This window comes from Oncorhynchus clarkii, chromosome 20 (assembly GCF_045791955.1).
Source record: "Oncorhynchus clarkii lewisi isolate Uvic-CL-2024 chromosome 20, UVic_Ocla_1.0, whole genome shotgun sequence".
NCBI lineage: Eukaryota > Metazoa > Chordata > Actinopteri > Salmoniformes > Salmonidae > Oncorhynchus > Oncorhynchus clarkii.
Window position 1 is genome coordinate 25,209,086 of NC_092166.1, and position 17,783 is coordinate 25,226,868.

A 17,783-nucleotide genomic window follows, 5' to 3' on the forward strand; every position below is an offset into this window, starting at 1 on the left:
TGTCCAACATGTCTCCAGACCTACTCACTGCCACAATCATACTCTGGACCTAGTTTTGTCCTGTGGAATAAATGTTTTGGATCTTACTGTTTTCCTCATAATCCTGGACTATCTGACCACCATTTCATTACGTTTGCAATCGCAACACATAATCTGCTCAGACCCCAATGAAGGATCATCAAAAGCCATGCTATAAATTCTCAGACAACACAAAGATTCCAAGATGCCCTTCCAGGCTCCCTTTGCCTACCCAAGGATGTCAGAGTACAAAAATCAGTTAACCACCTAACTGAGGAACTCAATTTAACCTTGCACAATACCCTAGATGTAGTCGCACCCTTAAAAACCCAAAACATTTGTCATAAGAAACTAGCTACCTGGTATACAGAAAATACCTGAGCTCTTAAGCAAGCTTCCAGAAAATCGGAACGGAAATGGCACTACACCATACTGGAAGTCTTCCGACTAGCTTGGAAAGACAGTACCATGCAGTGTTGAAGAGCCCACACTGCTGCTCGATCATCCTATTTTTCCAACTTAATTGAGGAAAATAAGAACAATTCCAAATTTATTTTTGATACTGTTGCAAAGCTAACTAAAAAGCAGCATTCCCCTAGAGAGGATGGCTTTCACTTCAGATCATTCGAAAGCAAATTACAGACTCCTCTTTAAATCTGCATATTCCTCCAAAGCTCAGTTGTCCTGAGCTTCTGCACAACTCTGCCAGGACCGAGGATCAAGGGAGACACTCAAGTTTTTTAAAAACCTCTTAGTGCACGGATCCCATTAACGGGATCAAAATCGATGAAAATCGGTGAAAGCGTGCGAAATTCAAATGACAAAATTGTAATATTAAAACATTCCTGAACATACAAGTGTCCTACATCATTTAAAAGCTTAACTTCTTCAAAAAGGCTTTACGGCGGAAGCATACCATGCGATTATCTGAGGATAGCGCCCCGAATACAAAAGCATTAAAAATATTTTCCAAACCAGCAGAGGCATCACAAACATCAGAAATAGCGATAAAATAAATCACTTACCTTTGAAGATCTTCCTCTGTTTGCAATACCAAGGGTCCCAGCTACACAAAAAATTGTCATTTTGTTCAATGAAGTCCTTCTTTACATCCCCAAAAAGTCAGTTTAATTGCCGTGTTTGATTCAGTAATCCACCCATTCCACTAGTTTAACATGCATACAAAGGAATCCCAAAAGTTACCAATAAACTTCGTCCAAAAAAGTCAAACAATGTTTCTAATCAATCCTCAGTTACCCTAATATGTCAATAAATAATTACATTTAAGGGGGAATGTAGTATGTTCAATTACCGGAGATAAATAACAAGGTGCGCGTCCTCATCCACGTGCGCCACAAGACTACAGTCAAAATGAGAGCCACCTTGAAAAACTACAACTACTAATTCAGTTTTCAAAAATAAACTGAAACCCTTTCTAAAGACTGTTGTCATCTAGTGGAAGCCATAGGAACTGCATCTGGGAGCTATTTATTTGAATATCCCATAGACAAGTGTTGAAATGGACAGTGACCTCAAAAACAACAATTCTGGATGGATTTTCCTCGGGTTTTCACCTGACATTATTTTAACAGTTTTAGAAACTTCAGAGTGTTTTCTATCCGATGATACCAATTATATGCATATCCATATCCTTCTGGGCCTGAGTAACAGGCAGTTTACTTTGGGCACGTCATTTATCCGAACTTCCGAACACTGCCCCCTCTTGACACGTTGGTGAAAATAATCATGGCCTCTAAACCTTCAAGCTGCATACTGGACCCTATTCCAACTAAACTACTGAACGAGCTGCTTCCCGTGCTTGTCCCTCCTATGTTGAACATAATAAACAGTTTGTACCAAACTCACTAAAAGTGGCAGTAATAAAGCCTCTCTTGAAAAAGCCCAACCTTGACCCAGAAAATATAAAAAACTATCAGCCTATAATGAATCTCCCATTCCTCTCAAAAAAAAATGAAAATGCTGTTGCGCAGCAACTCACTGCCTTCCTGGAGACAAACAATGTATACGAAACGCTTCAGCAGACTGATCCATTGATCCATGCTTTTTTCACTTCAAGGTTAGACGACAGCAATGCTCTACTTTCCGGCTACCCGGATAAAGCACTAAATAAACTTCCGTTAGTGCTAAACACGGCTGCTAGAATCTTGACTAGAACTAAAAAAATTGATAATATTACACCAGTGCTAGCCAAACTACACTGGCTTCCTGTTAAGGCAAGGGCTGATTTCAAGGTTTTACTGCTAACCTACAAAGCACTACATGGGCTTGCTCCTACCTATCTTTCTGTTTTAGACCCCATCATAGCACTGAGACTGCATTTGTGAAGGTGGTAAATTACTTTTTAATGGCGTCAGACCAAGGCTCTGCATCTGTCCTCGTGCTCCTATACCTTAGTGTTGCTTTTGATACCATCGATTACACCATTCTTTTGGAGAGATTGGAAACCCAAATTGGTCTACGCGGACAAGTTCTGGCCTGGTTTAGATCTTATCTGTCAGAAAGATATCAGTTTGTCTCTGTGGATGGTTTGTCCTCATACAAATCAACTGTAAATTTCGGTGTTCCTCAAGACTCTGTTTTAGGACCACTATTGTTTTCACTATATATTTTACCTCTTGGTGATGTTATTCGGAAACATAATGTTAACTTGCACTGCTATGCGGACGACACACAGCTGTACACTTCGATGAAACATGGTGAAGCCCCAAAATTGCCATACCTGGAAGCCTGTGTTTCAGACATAAGGAAGTGGATGGTGGTAAATGTTTGACTTTTAAACTCGGACAAAAACAGAGATGCTAGTTCTAGGTCCCAAGAAACAAAGGGATTTTCTGTTGAATCTGACCATTTTTATTCAACATAAACATATTTTTTTTAAAGTTTTGCTACAGTTACATAGGACTGAATCCTGGTGGTGGGTCACATATTACCCCAGCTTAATTTATGTTTGCTTTCAATGCTTCCCCATTCTGGCTACTGGGATAAAATTCATAGTGCGGTTATATGGTAAACAATCCCGGATAAAAATTAACACAATCGCAAAGAGAGAAAGACGTGGGAGAAAATGTTAATTGTATTTACAGGCACTAGCATTTTGCCCCATCCTAAAATGGTTTAGACATGATTCTTCTGCCCCTGGCTGAGTAAAGAGTATATGGGTATATGGTGTCTCCTATTGCCCTAGAAGAAGTAGTCTTCACTGACATATCCTTTAAACAATGTAAACTACGCTCTGATCCTACTATTCTTCATATATTTGGCTCAAATTGAAAAACAACGTAACTGGAATCAAAATGGCATGCCTATACTCCAATATTTCACAATAAGGCCTTTGAGGGAAGCCTTTTTCACCTCGCCCAATGGTCCAAATGTGGAATCTGTACTCTTACTGATAACATGGACATTAATGGTTTTAAATATACATACACATTACCAAGCAACTCTTTTTTTCTATATTTTTTTTCAAGGAGGCCTACTAACCTGACTCAGTTACACCAGCTCTGTCAGGAGGAATGGGCCAAAATTCACCCAACGTATTGTGGGAAGCTTGTGGAAGGCTACCCGAAAATGTCTGACGAGGGAAGCCCAGTAACTAAGTCCGGGAATATATGGGACCAGGGGCAGTGAGGAACAGGGAGTGGTTGAAGAAGGCCAGCCGAACCTTGCAGCGGAGTCTTATTTTGTTGCACACACACACAGTGCAGGCGGCGACGAATGCGGAGACATCCGGCACTATGGAAGGCCACCAAAGCATCATCGGACGAAAGCCAGGGTCCGAGCCTGGATGACAGATCAGTCTTGAAGAATGTGTCCAATCCAGGACCGGGAAACGGGAAAAACATCTGGTTGGCCGCCGGACCCCCCTCGGGTTCCGGCTGGGAGCGCTGCACCTTATGGACCAAGCTCTCTATACCCCAGACGACTGCAGCCGCTAGACAGGAGGTAGGGAGGATGGTCTCGGGGTCAGACAGAATAGCAGCGAGGAAATACAACCGTGAGAGTGCGTCAGGCTTCACGTACTTGGATCCTAGGCGGTAGGAGAGAGTGAAATTGAAACAGGTGAATAACAGGGCCCAACAAGCCTGCCTAGAGTTGAGGCACTTGGCGATGTGGAGATATTCCAGATTATTATGGTCAGTCGACACTAAGAATGGGTGTTCCACCCCCTCCAACCAGTGCCTCCACTCCTACAACACCATCTTGATGGCGAGGAGTTCTCAATTTCCCACATAATAGTTCCTCTCAGCGGGGGTAAGATGATGGGAGAGGAAAGCACAGTGGTGAAGCTTTTGCTGGAGACCACGTGAAGGGAACCTTGGGAGAGGTGAGTGCTGAGAGGGGGGAAGCCAGGATGCTGTAATCCCGGAGGAAGCGGCGGTAGAAATGAGCAAACCCCAGGAAACATTGCAGCTGCACTCTGGATGTGGGTTGAGGCCAATCCACCACCGCTCTCACCTTGTCTGGATCCATCTGTATATTTCCTGCAGCGATGACGTATCCTAGAAAGGAGATGGTGGCGCGACGGAATTCACAATTCTCTGCTTTAACAAAAAGCTGGTTCTCCAGGAAATGCTGAAGGGCTTGTCAGATGTGGAGGACATGTTCTTGAGCTGAACAGGAAAAGACAAGGATGTTGTCGAGGTAGGCAAACACGAACCGGTTGAGCATGTCCCGGAGCATATCGTTGACCGGGGCCTGGAACACCACAGGGGCGTTGGTCAGTCTGAATGGCATAACTAAGTAATCTTAGTGCACGCTAGCTGTGTTAAAGGATGTTTTCGACTCATCTCCCTGCCGTATCCAAACCAGATGGTAGGCGTTCCGAAGGTCCAACTTAGAGAAGATGGTCGCTCCCTGAAAAGGTTTGAAAGCCGAGGAGATGAGTGGTAAAGAGTTTTTAACCGTGATGTCATTAAGGCCCCTGTAGTCGATGAAACCTTTGTTATGACCTTCTTAAAACAATTCCATATAGCATATTATCAATTGGGTGATTAGAGCCCTGAATGCTGATTGGCTGACAGTCATGTTATATCAGGCCGTATACCATGGGTATGACACAACATTTAAGTTTGCTGCTCTAATTATATTGGTAACCAATTTATAATGCCAATAAGGCACTTCGGGGGTTTGTGGTATATGGCCAATATACCACATCTAAGGGCTGTTCTTACGCATGACGCAAAGCGGAGTGCCTGGATACAGCCGTTAGCCGTGGTATATTGGCCATATACCACACCTCCTTGGGCCTTATTGCTTAAGTAGAACCCCCCTCTCCCAGCTAGAACAGGGATTAAACTATAGTGGGTTTAATGTCTATTTATTATAAATTCTCATATTTTACCATATCTCATAATATTGTCTGTTAAAGTAGAAGTTACATTTTTTACAACCAAATTTCTATTTTTGATGGAAATGGCATGTTATAAAAGGGTCCGGACACCTTGTTTATGATTTCACTAGTTTAACTCTTTGACACGTACCAACAAACGAGTGTGATCATTTTACATTGGTCCCTGCAGAGTGCGCTCAAACCAGTGTGATTAGAACGCTTATTTAGAACGTCCAGTCTCGATTGACGCAACAGTCAGCGTTTGAGCTGGCCACACTGTTTTTTCACAGAAACATTTAGCATAAACAGTCTTTACAAAGTTATGTCCTGAATATGACCAATTTGTTTTTGGATACAATGTTCAGACATTCACAGAACTAGCAATAGCATAACACAATCATCCAAACCGGAACATGTAGGCTTCATTAGTCCTAGCGCTAAGTGAGGAAATATTGACATAACACAAGCGGTCAAATTTAGCTAAATCTCGGCTGACAGGAACCACAATATGAATTAGCTAATAGCAATTACTATTTACAATTCACCACATCAGGGGTGAGCTCACCATTGATCAATATAATTGAGTAAAACGCTTTCTAAAAAATCAAAACTAATTCGACATTGGGTAGTTTGTGCACGCCACCATGTTTTTTTTATTTCGCGTTAACCAAAGATAAGAGGAGACTCGATTCGTTTTGTCTGTTTGCAGTATGCATAGTGAAGGGGGTTGTGTCGTCTACGATCATTCACTTCCGGAAGTTTACTCAAAAGATAAGTGAACCATTCTTTCACCTCATAATAACATATTTGGTCTGACAGACGTTTACATGACACCCAGAATGCATTGTATAATGTCAATAAACATTGCGCCACACTTAGCTTGCAAATAGCTTGCAAATAGCTTAGCATTAGATCATCATAATCAGTAGAACCTTCAAAAAAGTATTTTACACACATCATAGGTGTCCATTACAATCTATGCAATAATCGGAATGCATTATTTGTCACCAATACTTGAAAACGTGATTAAAACTGTAAATATATTATGCTCCATACATACAAACATACAGTACATACATACAGTGCATTCGGAAAGTATTCAGATCCCTTGATTTTTCCACATTAAATTTTTTTTTCCCTCATCAATCTACACACCCCATGATGACAAAGCAAAAACAGATTTTTTTAAAATTTGTGCCAGAAATATTACATTACAGTGAAATGCTTACTTAGAAGCCCAATGCAGTTTTAAGAAAATAGAGTAAAAAAAATAAATAAATAAATAAATTCAAGAAAAGAAATAATAATAACAATACCGAGGCTATATACAGGGGGTACCGGTACCGGGTCACTGTGTGGGGATACAGGTTAGTCGAGGTAATTTGTACACAGATAAACAGCAAGTAGGGGGGGACGGGTGTCAATGCAAATAGTCCTGGCTGTCACACCCTGACCATAGTTTGCTTTGTATGTTTCTATGTTTTGTTTGGTCAGGGTGTGATCTGAGTGGGCATTCTATGTTGTGTGTCTAGTTTGTCTGTTTCTGTGTTTGGCCTGATATGGTTCTCAATCAGAGGCAGGTGTTAGTCATTGTCTCTGATTGGGAACCATATTTAGGTAGCCTGTTTGGTGTTGGGGTTTGTGGGTGATTGTTTCCTGTCTTTGTGTTTGTTGCACCAGATAGGGCTATTTCGGTTTTGCCACGTTTCTTGTTTTGTAGTTTATTCATGTATAGTTTCATTATTAAAAAAACATGAATAATAACCATGCTGCATTTTGGTCCTCCTCTCCTTCAACAGAAGAATCCCGTGACACTGGCGGGCATTTTAATAATTGTTCAGCAGTCTTATGGCTTGGGGGTAGAAGCTGTTAAGGCGCCTTTTGGTCCTAGACTTGGTGCTCCAGTACCGCTTGCCGTGCGGTAGCAGAGAGAACAGTTATGACTTGCGTGACTGGAGTCTTTGACAATTTTTTGGGCCTTCCTCTGACACCACCTAGTGATACAATTATTATTTTTAAACCTGGAATTGGTAGGTGTGTCCAAACGTTTTACTGGTACTGTAGGTCCTGGATGGCAGGAAGCTTGGCCCCAGTGATGTACTGGGCTGAACGCACTACACTCTGTAACACATTACGGTCGGATGCCGAGCAGTTGCCATACCAGGAAGTGATGCCACTGGTCAGGATGATCTCGATGGTGCAGCTGTATAACTTTTTCAGAATCTGGTGATGTATGCCAAATCCTTTCAGTCTCTTGAGGTGGAAAAATCATTGTCATGCACTCTTCACACAAATTTCTTGGTGTGTTTGGACCATGATAGTTTGTTGGTGATGTGGACACCAAGGAACTTGAAACTCTCTACTCGCTCGTGGACTACAGGAAAAGGAGGGCCGAACACGTGAAGTCGTGCTTGGCCTCACAGTCTTGGGTGAACAGAGAGTGCAGGAGGGGACTGAGCACACACCCCTGAGGGGCCCCTGTGTTGAGCATCAGCATGGCAGATGTGTTGTTACCTACCCTTACCACCTGGGGGCGGCCCGTTAGGAAGTCCAGGATCTATTTGCAGAGTTAGATGTTTAGTCCCAGGGTCCTTAGCTTAGTGATGAGCTTTCAGAGCACTATGATGTTGAATGCTGTGCTGTAGTCAATGAAGGGCATTCTCACGTAGGTGTTCCTTTTGTCCAGGTGTGAAAGGGCAGTGTGGAGTGCAATAGAGATTGCATCATCTGTGGATCTATTGGGGCGGTATGCAAATTGGAGTGGGTCTAGGGTTTCTGGGATAATGGTGTTGATGTGAGCTAAGCACGCTCCCCTGTGGGGCCCCTGTTCTTGTTCTTGCAATCTCCACTGTGCCATGCATCTGAACATGAAAAAAAGGGTTATTCAAAGGGTTCTCCTACGGAGACAGCAGAAGAACCATTTTAAGTTCTAGACAGTACCTTTAATTTCTAATTGTCACTTTATTGCTGGTCTTGCAATTTCACAGTGCCTCCACTCAACCATTTAAGAGGCTGAAGAAGATAAACAGTTAGGGTCAAATACGACCATGCATATTATTAACTCAAGAGCCCCTCCAGCTCCACCCCAAGTCACCTCACGCATCATGGTAAAAGGATGGACACCAGTGCTAGCTGTGCCATTAGAGAACCTGGTTCGAGTCCAGGCTCTGTCGCAGCCGGCTGCAACCGGGAGACCCATGGGGCGGCACACAATTGGCCCAGCGTCGTCTGGGTTAGGGGAGGATTTGGCCGGCAGGGATGTTCCTGTCCCATCGTGCACTAGCGACTCTTGTGGCGAGTTGTGCGCAATACACGCTGACACAGTCGCCAGGTGTTCGGCGTTTCCTCCGACACATTGGTGCGGCTGGCTTCCGGGTTAAACGGGCGTCGTGTCAAGGAGCAGTGCGGCTTGGCTGGGTTGTGTTTTAGAGGACGCACGGCTCTCGACCTTGAGTCTCCCGAGTCCGTACGGGAGTTACAGTGATGGGACAGGACTGTAACTACCAAATTGGGGAGAAAAAGGGGTAATAATAAACATTTTTTTAAAGGATGGACAGAAACAGGGAGAGGCCAGCCTCGCTCCTTAAGGGCCACTGTGGATTAAGACAGAGATGGACTAGGGAAATAGTAGCAAGAGAAAGATCTCCCTGAATATTAGAGGTGTAAACCAATTTCTCATTAAAGGTGTATTCTACTATTTATTATTTATTTCAAACTGAGGTGACTGTCACGCCTGCTCCCGCTCTTCCTCCCCCTGGCGATCGAGGGCGCAAGGATCCCAGCATTACACATTCAAACCACCGTCAGTACGCACACCTGCCTTCCCCCAGTCACGCGCATCAGCGATCATTGGACTCACGTGGACTCAATTACTTGTGTGATTACCTTCCCTATATCTGTCTGTTCCCAAGCTCTGTTCCCTGCTTTGGGATTAATTGTCTCATGTCCGTGTTACCTGTGTTCCGACGCTGTTCCTCTCTTGTTTCCTTGTCTGTTCCCGAATAAATGTCTGACTCCCCGTACCTGCTTCTCCTGTCCGGCGGCAGCCCTTACCACTGTAATGGCTGCCCAAATAATTACTTAATTAATAATGCTAAATCGCATCCTGCCTGGTAAACACAACACTAAGCAAGGCTTATAAACATGTACAGCGCATTCAGAAAGTATTCAGACCCTTGATTTTATCCACATTATGTTACATTACTGCCTTATTTTAAAATTGATTAAATAAATAATCCTCAAATCTACACAATATACCCCATAATGACAAAGCGAAAACAGGTTTAGACATTTTTGCAAATTGATGAAAAAAAAGTATTCAGACCCTTTGCTATGAGACTCGAAATTGAGCTCAGGTGCATCCTGTTTCCATTGATCATCCTTGAGGTGTTAATACATCTTGATTGGAATCCACCTGTGGTAAATTCTATTGATTGGACATGATTTGGAAAGACGCACACCTGTCTATGTAAGGTCCCACAGTTGACAGTGCATCTCAGATCAAAAACCAAGGCATGAGGTCGAAGGAATTGTCCATAGAGCTCCGAGACAGGATTGTGTCAAGACACAGATCTGGGGAAGGGTACCAAAACATTTCTGCAGCATTGAAGGTCCCCAAGAACACAGTGGTCTTCATCATTCTTAAATGGAATAAGTTTGGAACTACCAAGACTCTTCCTAGAGCTGGTCGCCAGGAGACTGAGCAATCAGGGGAGAAGGACCTTGGTCAGGGAGGTGACCAAGAACCCAATGGGCACTATGACAGAGTTCCTCTGTGGAGATGGGAGAAACTTCCAGAAGGACAACCATCTCTGCAACACTCTACCAATCAGGCCTTTGTGGTAGAGTGGCCAGACGGAAGCCACTCCTCAGTAAAAGGCACATGAAATTCCGCTTGAAGTTTGCCAAAAGGCACCTAAAGACTCCCAGACCATGATAAACCAGATCCTCTGGTCTGATGAAACCAAGATTGAACACTTTTGCCTGAATGTCAAGCGTCACGTCTGGAGGAAACCATCCCTACGGTGAAGCATGGTGGTGGCAGCATCATGTTGTGGGGATGTTTTTCAGTGGTAGGGACTGGGAGACTAGAGCGCGCAGGACTTCAGGCGGGGTTGAAGGTTCACCTTCCATCAGGACAACAACCCGTGGTAGTGGTGGAGTAGGGGCCTGAGGGAACACAGTGTGTTGTGAAATCTGTGAATGTATTGTAAAGTTTTTAAAACTGCATAAACTGCAGCTGCTTTGGGAGCAGCTAATGGGGATCCATAATAGATACAAATACAAATCTCAATCATGTTTTACATATTAAATCACCTCTATAAAATACAGGCACACGCTATAGGACGCCAGCTAGGGCCGAAGATCATGTGAAATATGAATATACTAATTAATAAAACCGAGGAGAGAATAGCGAGAGAGAGGAGGATCTCTAGAGAGACATGGTGTGTGTGTGTGTGTATGCAGCATCTCAGACTAAACTCATACCATCACCCTCCCATGAGAAAGACCTGACCTTGTCATTGACCTTGAGTCAGATCACTCGCTATGTCTCTCACAAAAGTCCACCCCAGAGGCCAGCCACACATCCTTAACCTTCACATGCACATTTCCCTGTGGATATGAAGGATTCATGCCTCTGTCTTCAGTATGCTCCTCAGACAAAGCCAGTCTCTCCTGAGAGCTGGGAAAGGGGCACTTTTGCTGTGATATTGATAGGAGGATGGGATATAATTTATAGCAACAATCATACTGAAAATAACTTATTGTCTTACATGATAATAAACATCTTGCTAACAACATTCTGTTTGTTACAAATCAAGCAGGATCACAATTATTATTTTTGCCTTTATTTAACTTGGCAAGTCAGTTAAGAACATTTTCTTATTTTGGGCTCCCGAGTGGTGCAGCGGTCTAAGGCACTGCATCTCAGTGCTAGAGGCATCACTACAGACCCTGGTTTGATTCCAGGCTGTATAACAACCAGCCGTGATTGGGAGTCCCATAGGGCGGCGCACAACTGGCCCAGCGTTGTTTCGGTTTGGCTGGGGTAGGCATGTTCTTTTACAGGCAACAGATTGTGAATGACATAAGAAAAGGGCTCCCTATGGGCCAGAGAAGAGGTGATTGTCACGTTCTGACCATAGTTCTTTTGTGTTTTCCTTGTTTTAGTATTGGTCAGGACGTGAGCTGGGTGGGCATTCTATGTTGTGTGTCTAGTTTGTCTATTCCTATGTTTGGCCTGATATGGTTCTCAATCAGAGGCAGGTGTTAGGCATTGTCTCTGATTGGGAACCATATTTAGGTAGCCTGTTTTGTGTTGGGTTTTGTGGGTGGTTGTTTCCTGTCTTTGTGTTTTATGCACCAGATAGGGCTGTTTCCATTTTGCCACGTTTATTGTTTTGTAGTTTGTTCATATTAAGTGTCTCTTATTAAAGAACCATGAACTTCAACCACGCTGCGTTTTGGGCCTCCTCTCCTTCCCAGGAAGAAAGCCGTTACAGTGATCATGACCAGAATAAGGGAATGATCACCTTTTTGGTGGCCCCACTGGCTCAGACTGCAAAACCTGGACAGATTTCATAAACATGGTCCATGGCCAGAGAGGAAGTCATCCATGTAGCACCACCTATCCTTAGCGCATCACTTGTGAATGACAAATGACGGCCATTGAATGTCATGGTCCTCTCTGAATTCTAAGGAGGCCCCTATGCTCTCCTGTGATTTCATTATTTTGAACAATGCTCTATTGGCTTCTGCAATGTGCAAAACCGTCTGTGTTGTGCGCATGCGTGTGAGCGTGTTTGAATTGCACAGTTTATAGGGGGTATTATTTAGCTGTGGGTAAGCAGTATGATTTTCACAGTCACAGTGTTCAAAGTCATCCAAGTTCAGTAGATGAATACATAAACCTCTTTCAAAGGCTTTTTACCAGCTAGCTCTCAGAGCACAACGTATTCTGTCTGCATACAAATTAATGTGAGCAAATCTGTGGCTCCAAATTGCACTAATAAAAAAGGCAATAGAATCTCTCATTTACACCAACCAACTGTCAAAAAGCTTTGAGAAACGTTCACTAAAACATAACAGGGCCTTGCAGGTGACACTAACCGGATCAACTGTTTGGAAAGGGATGTGCTAATGTATTATTTGGTTCATTTATTTATGACCTATTTATTGTTCTTGAATCACTTACAATATATACTGTTTACACACTTGATCAATTACACTATGTTACATAACTTAAAACAGATCTCTATAACGCTGACTATTTGAAACTGCGACTTAGATACACCCGTTTTCTACCAGAATAATAAAACCCCTGGAGAGATCCCTGCTACTTTCAGATAGCAGCACTCTGGCAATGCAAATCATCAAAGTCTAGACTCGCGCCTCCAAAGTGTCAGGCAGAGCCAACACTATAAAACTGTATCAGACAGGGATCCACACCAAGGGAGGCTATGAAATATTTCCTACTCCATTGACATGAATTTCAGTGATTCTATCGAGGCAGCGAGTCTCTGAATAGACTTAAATGATGCCGTCTGACCTTTCCAGCGGATGTAAATTCCCTCCAAAAGCGAAGGATCTGAGATTCATTGGTAAATGAAGTAGGCTCGCTCAGGGAGGGATACATCAGGCATAAAAATAGATGCTGACGATTCAGCAGGTCCTGTGTGTGAGAGTTACTGCCGGTCTGAAATTACAGGAGACAAAGCTGCAGTAAACATAAAACACAAAAACAAGGGGACCTGAGAGTTTGTGTGTGCTTTGGGAGTTGATAAACATAGGAGCATGAATTAATTCTGCTCCCTGAAGAGAGGTCAGAAAAGAGGTACAACTCCAACAAGCAACTGTTAAACAGTTAATCAGAGCTTAGCCTTCCATTAACAATCTTAATGGAAGTTCACAAAGCCTGCTGCAATTTAGGTCTTGGGAGCTTTTGTAAAATGTCAAGTCAATGTCAACTGTCATGCTGAAATACAATGAACATTTTCCATTAACAATTTGATTGGGTCATAAAGTAACTACACACACACGAAATGCCTATTCATTCATGGATCCATCCAACTTTAATAGGAGATTGGCTGAGGAAGAGGGTAGGGAAATTAGTAGAATTACTGAAAAAATAGCAGTATTGACAAATGGCCTTGCTTTTTTGTACCAGTCTCCTAGGACAAAGATAGATTTCAGATGGTTCCTCTTCACTCGACCTGATTTACACACCTGTGTTGCAATCTCAGTCCCTGTCATGTCTGCAATGACCCACATCAAAGAGAGAGAAAAGGGGTGGACAGAGAGGAAGTGCGAGGAAGAGCACAAGAGAGAAAGAGACAGAGAGACAGAGCGAGGGGAAGAGAGATAGAGGAAGGGAACGAGTGAGCGAGAGAGAGAAAGAGAGAACCAACAAACCAACCAACACTTGTCTTTTTGTCGCTGGATATAAGGCCAATCCATCCAATGACTTTTTTTTTTTTTTTACCTCTACCAATCCCTTACAGTATAAACTACCATTAGACTTTCAATACTAAAGCTGTATCCTTTCATTATACATCCCTGGCAATGAGCTCCATTTTCATTAAATGGTCAAAAAAAGAGCTGTCTTATAACAGCAGGGACTTAATGAACCTTATTGAAGAGAAATCTGCATTAGCTCCGAAATTACAAAGACTATTCTCAGAGGAGAAAGACTTGCTTGGGTATCCACAACCACACTTAATGATTTATTTTCTATGCAAATTGGTCTTGAGATTATGCTTCTATCTATGACTATGCAGAAAAGTACATTGGGTGTCTTTATAAAGTTCAGAAAGTGTTATGTTTCTCAACTAAATGTGCTACTCTGTGTATCATGTTTGCCATCCTAGAGAAAAATGGTTAACAAATTAAGGTAATCTACCTGTGCGTCTCAATGAACAGATCATCAAATGTGAGAAAGTAATCTTAAGGCTTAAAATGAAAAAAGGGGCAACATCGAGCATGTAGTGAAAACACTTGTTAACAACCAGAAAAGCTGTCAGGTCGTTTCAAAAAGCCGACCCTAGGCAACAGAAGTCACGAGGGTCTGGTTTCAATTGCAGACTTGTTTGGCAACTTCGATAAGGGGAAGAAGAAAAATGACGGGGTGAGTCCTCTTTAGACAGACAACTCTCCGAACAAATCACAAGGCCAGAATGTCATGATTCAAAACCAAAGTTTTCAGGCAAAACCTTTTACAGTGCTTTTAGTGAAGGAAGTTGATGCAAACGAGCCACTTGTGAAATGCACTCATTAAAAATAACCTCTGATCTCCATCTTGCTAGCTACTATTTTGTATTTTATTCAAGCAGACCTAGTTCTTCTCTGCCAAACTGACGTTCTATTACATACAGATGTGTTAAGTGGAAACATTTGAAAATGATGGGAGGCAACCTGGATGTCTTGGGAGACTAAGGTGTCAGGTAACGCCACAGAGGAAAGTATCATATCCCTCCAGCAGAGGGCAAACTCACTCTAGCCACTGGAATTATTGGCAGCTATGCCATACCATTTATGCAAACCCATTTTAATGTCCATTGTCACCACATCACTTTGACTCATGCTGTTGGTTGTACTGATGCATAAGTTAATTCATTGAAATCATGAATGAACAGACACAGAACAGAAAGATTACCATCATTATTGCCAGTGTAAGTGATTGATCAATCACAATACACATTTTCCAGACCAAGGTAATGACCAACATAAAGATAGCAGTTGAAGTGATACTACTTTTCACAGTAATACTTCTTTCATTAGTTAAACTGACAAGGCCGCATGCATGCTTCTGTCATATCACTCTGTCAAAACAATCTCAAGACGTTTGTTGGAAGGTAATGCCCTCTAGAGGTAGTAACAAAAACTATTGAAGGTTGAATATTATTTTGGATATTGCACCTTGTACTGTGTGAGGACGGGGGACATTTGTCCGGACTAGAGAACATCTCACAATCTCTATTAGTGTTTTATTGATCTTTCTCCCCGGAAATGAACTGCCCAACAGTTTCCCCAGTAACTATAGACAGTAACATTATCTCTTGTGAAATAATAATAACACCTGTTAATCCTTGACTGTTTTAGGCAAGAGGACAGAATGTATGGTCCTCTGGGGATATCTTCAGAAAATGACCTTAATTAACCCAGTGTGCACTCACTCACTACTTTCCACAAATTTCCCACAAACTTCCCACATAATACAAACCTGTATTATGGAAACTGCTATTACCTCTTCAAATCGTTTTAAGTGGTGGGAATATTTTATGTTTCTCATAGATACAGATAAATCTTTTGCCTAAAATTCACGTCCTAATCAATCTCAAATGTATTGTGTAGCTCAATACTTAATGATGATTTGGATATTGGGGATATAATATTACCTTTATTTAACTAGGCAAGTCAGCTAAGAACAAATTCTTATTTTCAATGATGGCCTAGGAACAGTAATTGCCTTGTTCAGGGGCAGAACGACAGATTTTTACCTCATCAGCTCAAGGATTTGAGCTTGCAACCTTTCAGTTACTAGTCCAAAGTTCTAACCACTAGTCTACCTGCATTTGGAGACAGTAGTCAGGTAAACAAAATCAAAGCATTGATTTCTGTCTTACATTGTCCATATACTGCTTACAGCAGGGGTCGGCAACTAGCGGCCCATGAGCCATAACCGGCCCTCAGGTGATTTGTTTTGGTCCCCACAAAGTTTCTAGTATTTTTTAATACTTTTTATATTTAAAAAAAGACTGTAGAATCACCAGGAATTCAGATGTTTTTTATTTATTTTTTGGAAATCTGTTCGAAAGTATTCCCACGAATGATAAGAGATATTTGATTGTGTCTCAATGTAATCAAGGTATAAAATTATTGTTATTTTCAAATACAATCTTTTATTGCAATGTCAATTTGCAATGTACAAATGATTATATTTATCTTACGGCTCCCCGACCATCCACTCCGACAACGATCATCAACGATCGTCACGCAGCTGAATCTAGTTGCTTACCCCTGGCTTACAGGTTAAGAAAATGAAGATGTAATTTAATAATTTGGGTGAACTATCCCAACTGTAATTGCTAAGCAAACAGCGTGACGTCCATTACAATGGTGCCGTGACCCGGATCTGCACATGCGGTCAAAGCTGGGGTTGTTGTGGAGTAAGTTTGTGAGCAGATGGGTGAATGTGAGTAGATGGGGAAATGTGAAACTCACATCTCAGCAGCCTGAATGGTGGTCACATGTGTGCAAGGCTAAGGTCCTAGGTTCGAACCTTGGTATGAGCCAAAGCTTTACTCGCTCAGAAAGCAGCATAACGTTCTTTACACCTAGAGCAAACAACCAGGGTATTTTATGAATGAGCAAGATTAGATAACCAGAGGAAAAGTTTGGGCATTTATTCCCTGGGCTCAAACCGGAAAACAGTGTTTGAAGTTCAGCAGTGAAAGTCTTAAGAGGACAATGCCATCCTCTGGGTAGCCTAATGGGCTTGACTTGACATCAAAGGACAGCCAGTCAGCCACTCAGGGACTTGTGCACGGCGTGTGCCAGTTGGCATCTCTTAGCACTGGGATTGTATACAACACAAGACTCTCTACTGTTGTTGTTGCAGTCACCACTCTTGTGGCACAATAAAGCAAAACAAACATCCCGGGCACGTTTGCTCACGTATCGGTCTGATAAGTGCACAATGTTAAATTGAGCTGAATGAAAAACAGTGAATGAAAACAACACCTGAACAGCATGTAACACGATGCTCATCGTCGCGAATCTCTGCTATTTTCCTACGTGGGCGAGCAGCCAGGCTGCCACCGTGTAGATACTGTGCCCAATGGGGCAAGAACAGGATTTTAATTTAAAGCAGCACAACAACTCTTTATTGGGCGCACATAGTGGGGGAAAGGAGCCTATTCCAACTTTGACTCAGGGGTAGATGTAACATAGTAAACGTAAATCTGTGACACTCAAATTAGTATTATAGGTCACGTTTCGTATGGTATATATTAATATGTGGATGTCCATCATCTATTTTGTATGATATGTTCCAAATTGCGATTCGTACAATATGTTACAAATTTGTAAACGTATGATATGTTACGAATTCCATTTGTTGTGGCTAACGTTAGCTAGGTGTGTAACGTTATCTAGGCTGACGCAGATCGCGCTGCAAGTCCTGCCTCTTCCATCTCCTCATTGGTTTATAGAAGCAGGTACCCACGTGCCATCTCCTCATTGGTTATACCCACGTGGGTGACTGAAAGACCAAATAGGTCGGTGGCAGTAATGCACGTAATTTATGGAAGTTGCCAATCGCAATTTAAAGTCAAGAGAAGAAAAAGTCTGGAAGGATGAGAGATGACTAGAAACTATTCGGTTGACCATTTTATGTGTGGATTAATTGTCAGAGTAG